This window comes from Lontra canadensis, unplaced genomic scaffold (assembly GCF_010015895.1).
Source record: "Lontra canadensis isolate GAN:19392208 unplaced genomic scaffold, GSC_riverotter_1.0 scaffold27, whole genome shotgun sequence".
Taxonomy (NCBI): domain Eukaryota; kingdom Metazoa; phylum Chordata; class Mammalia; order Carnivora; family Mustelidae; genus Lontra; species Lontra canadensis.
In genome coordinates, this window is record NW_022631021.1 from 18615805 (window position 1) to 18621068 (window position 5264).

General features: G+C 37.5%; 1 pseudogene; it reads left to right on the forward strand.

Annotated features, from left to right (window-relative positions):
* The first annotated feature begins 1406 nt into the window (after positions 1–1406).
* LOC116871779 lies at positions 1407–4409 on the forward strand (annotated as a pseudogene).
* Positions 4410–5264: the final 855 nt, after the last annotated feature.

Sequence of the window (5264 nt, forward strand, 5' to 3'; positions counted from 1 at the left end):
CTCTGCCTGCTTGTGATCTCTCTGTCAAATAAATAAATAAAATCTTTAAAAAAAAAAAATCCCCTGCTAAGAGGAAGTTACTATTGGTGAAGTGAATGTTTAGTATTAGCAGAGTCACTTACAATAATCAGTGTTTGCATAGAGGATATCAGCTTAAGAAATCATTTACCTGAGAGTTATTGAAAGAGTAATACATAGTTGATTAACACATACTTTGTATGTTATGCATATATATTATATTCTTAATGTAAGCTAGAGAAAAGAAAATGGCATTTTCTTTCATTAATATATCATTAATAAAATCATAAAGAAGAGAAAATACATTTATAGTACTGTACTTATAGAAAAAATCCACATATAAATGAACCCATGCTGTTCAAACCTATGTGGTTCAAAGGTCAACTGTATATTCAAATGTCAAATCATTATGCTCTACACTGGAACTTAATATAATGCTATATGTCCATTAAACCTCAACAACAAAAAAACTATCCTCAATGGAAAAAAAAATCTTCAAAAGGCTGTTATAAATATATAAATATTCAGAAGACTATTATAATGGAAAACTTGTATCAAAACATCATCAAAAAAGTAGAAAGGTGAATAACTAACTGGGCAGAATATTTGCCACAATATGACAAAAAGTAAATGCTCTTAATACATAATGAGTTTATAAACATTGAAAAATAAGATATTAAGACTGCCCAGAAAAGGTAAAGAAGATGGAAAAACTATTCATAAAAGAGATAAAACTTAGAAAGACATCACGTGTTCATGAATTGGAACACTTACTATCATGAATATGTCAATATTACCCAAAGTGGTCTACAATTAGCAGAATTCCTATCAAAATCACAATGGTATATTTTGCAGGAATAGAAAATCCATCCTATAATTCACATTAATTATTAATTCTCAAGGCACCCTGTATGGTCAAACGATCTCAAAGAAAAGGAACAAATTTGGAGGTCTTATATTTCATTATTTCAAAACTTACTACAAAGCTACAGTATCTAATATGGTGTGGTTGTGCTCACTTCGGCAGCACATATACTAAAATTGGATCGATAAAATGGTGTGGTACTGGCATAAAGATGAATATTTAGGCCAATGGAATAGAATAGAGATCCTAGGAGTAATCCCTCACATATATGGTCAAAGGAATTTTGGTAAGGGTGACAAGACCACTCAAAGGACAAAGGACAGTTCTTTGAGCAAATAGTGCTAGAAAAACTGGATATTTGTGTACAAAAGAATGAAGTTCGACTCTTACCTTACTCCATATACAAAAATCAACACAAAATAAGTCAAAGACCTAAGTGTAAGACCTAACACTATAAAAATCTTAGAAGAAAATGTAGAAGAATATCTTCATGACATTTGGGTTAGGCAATGATGTCTTGGACATGAAACCAAAAAGTAAAGCCAACAAAGGCGAAAATATCGCAATGTAACTACACCAAAAACACCTGTACATCAAGCCGCAGACAGGCTTCACAGCCAACAAAGTGAGGGCCACTTCTGCTCACCAGACCGCCCACAGAAGTCACACGAAAACTTGTAACAGCAGGGCCTGGGGCCACCCTGCCCACCAGCATGCCTAAAGCAGTTGCAACAAGGCTTTGCAACTGGCAGGACTTTGCAGCCATCGGGGCCAAGGCCATCCCTGCCCACCAATGTACCTGAAGCAGTCCCAGCCATCCCACATGTCACTATGCCCATGGCAGCTGAAGCTATCTTACAACAGGTCACACATAGCCCAGCAGGGGAAATTACGAGAATACCTGGCTCTACCGGTTAAGAAGGCTGTCATTGCTTTTGGGCCCATAGGAAATCTTCATGAGACCATTCTTTTAAGGCCAGGAGACATAATTAAATTACCTAATACACAGAAACCAACAGACAGGCAAAATGAAAAAACAGAAGAATATTTGTTCATGCTAAATCTCTCAACAAAGTGGGTTTAGAGGGAGCATACCTCAACATAATAAAGGCCATATATGAAAAACATGAAAAACCTATAACTGGGGCACCTGGGTGGCTCAGTGGATTAAAGCCTCTGCCTTCGGCTCAGATCATGATCTCAGGGTCCTGGGATCAAGCCCCACATTGGACTCTCTGCTCAGTAGGGAGCCTGCTTCCCTTCCTCTCTCTCTGCCTGCCTCTCTGCCTGCCTGTGATCTCTGTCAAATAAATAAATAAAATCTTAAAAAAAAAAAAAAGAAAAACCTATAACCAATCTCATATCCAATGGTGAAAAACTGAAAGCTTTTTCTCTAAGATCAAACCAAAGAATAAGATAAAGCTTCCAAAAATTAACTATATGAAACAAAGATAAACAATTTACCTGAGAGAGAGCCAAGACGCATCCCCCTCTGGAAGCAGCCATGGGCTCCCAGCCGTGCCTCAGGAGCTACACTGCCCCCAGCTAGAGGGCTCAGCCTGCATTCAGAGAACAAAGGAGACAAAAACTCAGGGAACATATATTAAAAAGAAAAGCTTTTTTTGCATACAGACAGGAAGATTACATACCCAGTAGTAGAGACTATAAAGTGATGAACTCTGAGGGCCAGGTCCACAAAGAGACAAAAGTTCTGAAATTTAAAACAAAAATGGGTGGTAAAGAAAATGTCAGTAGACCTCCTGGGAACAAAAATCATATAACAATGAGAAAAAATTGTATTCCTTTAAGACCTTCTAATGAATCAACCAATTCAACCATAGTGATTGACACTACATAATTTCGAGGATAATAATCAAATGGGACAGTTCATACCAATTAAAGATGACCCTCAACATCAAAACATGAATTAAGCCAAGTGTTTCATTTTGAAAGCAACAATAAAAAGGAACAAATACCCACAGAAAAACCAAAGCAAGATGGTAACATGCCCAAGAAGTTTGTGCTTGGGTCTTACCCTGGCCAAATTGTTCAGTCTAAGATTAATTCATTTAGAAAGCCCCTGCTAGTAAGAGTTGAGAGTTTGGCAACCATGGAGAAACCTTCAGCTGCTGTCCCTAAAGCCCCAGAGCCTCTACCCATAGACACCCGTGGTGTGACCATGAAAAGTGATAGAGCCACACACGCGGTGACCACCACTAAACTTGGGAGCACAGCATCTCAGGATAGACAGCTGGTGCAGCCTCCTATCAGAAGTCACAGTGACAGTGCTCAGGGCGCTGTGAAACAGAGCCTCGGGAGAACCACCGCCAACATTATGATCTGGGAAGGGCTCGGGAGGATGAATTACTGCAGTCAAACACGGTTTCATCTAGTGCCAAAACTGGTTCTCAGGATGTAGAGAGAAGGAAGACACTGTCAATAAGCCTGACCTCTGAAACTCTAGCCAAGCCTGCTGCATCTTCTAACACCAAACTGATACTGAAATCAAAAAGCACTGACCCTTGTAGACACATTATAGCAAAAGCAACTCTTGATAGATAGGCTCAGCCCAGAGAAACAGCAGAAGAGAGAAAAGCTCGTCTGAGTGAGTGGAAAGCTGGCAAAAGAAAAGTGCTGAAAACGCCTCCTAGCTCAGTGATTACCCAGCCTGAGCCTGAAGGGCAGATTGAAAACTCAGCTGCTGGGTCCTTTTGGACAATCATGGCAGAAGATGAGCAAAGATTATTTACTGAAAAAGTAAACAAGACATTTTTGGAATGCCTAAACCTGATTAATGAGAAATGCCAAAAGAAGAAAAGTTGGCCATACTGAATGACCTGATTAAAAATATTCCAGATGCCAAAAAAGTTGTTAAATGTCGGCTATGCCTTGCACATATGGAACCACTCACAAGTCCTATCGAAAATATTATCACAATGTCTGAGAAAGCTGTTCCGGCAGGGGCTCAGACTATTGAAGAAATGCAACACGCAATTGCAGATATTCTAACAATGAAGAATCAAGATAAAGTGAAATATGTGAACAGGTTGAGGCTTGTGCAACTAAGGGATACATTCAGGAAGTCAACAGTGAAGATATGAGTGTTAATTTAGAGACAGGAAGACCAGAAATGTGGTATTTCAAGATGGTGAAAAAGAGGAAGATGACAAAACAAAAGATCCAGCCAATGATGCTAAAACCCCCAGTTCAGAAACCAGGGGGAGCTGCCTAATTAAATATAATGTGTCTACTACACCATACCTACACAATGTAAAAAAAGAAGACACAGTTTGATAACACAGATAATGCATTTAAAGAACTAAAGTTTCTAACACCAGTTAGATGTTCGTGGCGTATTCACGAGAAGACTTCTAAATTGCCAGATATGTTAAAAGACCATTATCCATGTGTATCTTCATTGGAGCACTTAACAGAGTTGGGAGGTGAAACTGACGCTTTTGTGTGCCGTCATCATGCCGCACTATGCCTGATGTACTCAGAGACTGGAACAGCACGAGAGAAATAAAGGGATGATAAGGAATGGGGAGAAAAAACAATTTACTTGATTAAAGAGTCCAAAGTAATGGTCATAAAATGCTTACCGAACTTGGGAAAAGAATGGATGAACACAGTAAGAATTTTAGAAAACATTAAAAATCGCCAATAAAAGCTGAAGAATATGATAGAAATAAAAAAATCATTACAGAAAATAAAGAGCAGATTAGAGGATACAGAAAAAAAAAGATCAAACATCTGGAAGACAGGGTAGTGGAAATCACCCAAACTGAACAATGAAAAGAAAACCTAACTTTAAAAATGAAAATACTTTCAGGGATCTCGGGGATATCAGGTGTACTAACATTGTATTATAGGGGTCTCAGCAGGAGGAGAGAAAGAGAATGGGGCAAAAAAAATTTTGAAGAAATAGATCTTAAAACTTTCTTAACCTGAAGAAGGAAACAGACACCTAGGTTCAAGAAACACAGAGTCCCAAACAAAATGAACCCCAAGAGATACACACCAACACATAATATAAGTGAAATGTCAAAAATTAAAGTGGGAATGAACATATTTCATGCAAATGGAAATGAAAAAAAGCTGGGGTAGCAAAACATCAAATAAAATAGACTTTAAAACAAAGACTATAACAAGAAACCAAGAAAGGCATTGGAGTATGTTAACTAACTTGAATTTAAATAAACACTTGAAATTAAAAAAGAGATATTATATAATGATGAAGAAATCAATCCAACAAGAAGCTACAACATTAATAAATATTTATGCTTCATACCTAAGTATGAAGCAAATTTAACAGAGGCAGAGGGAGAAATTGACAGTAACATAATAATAGTTTATATAATAATAATAGCTTATATAATAA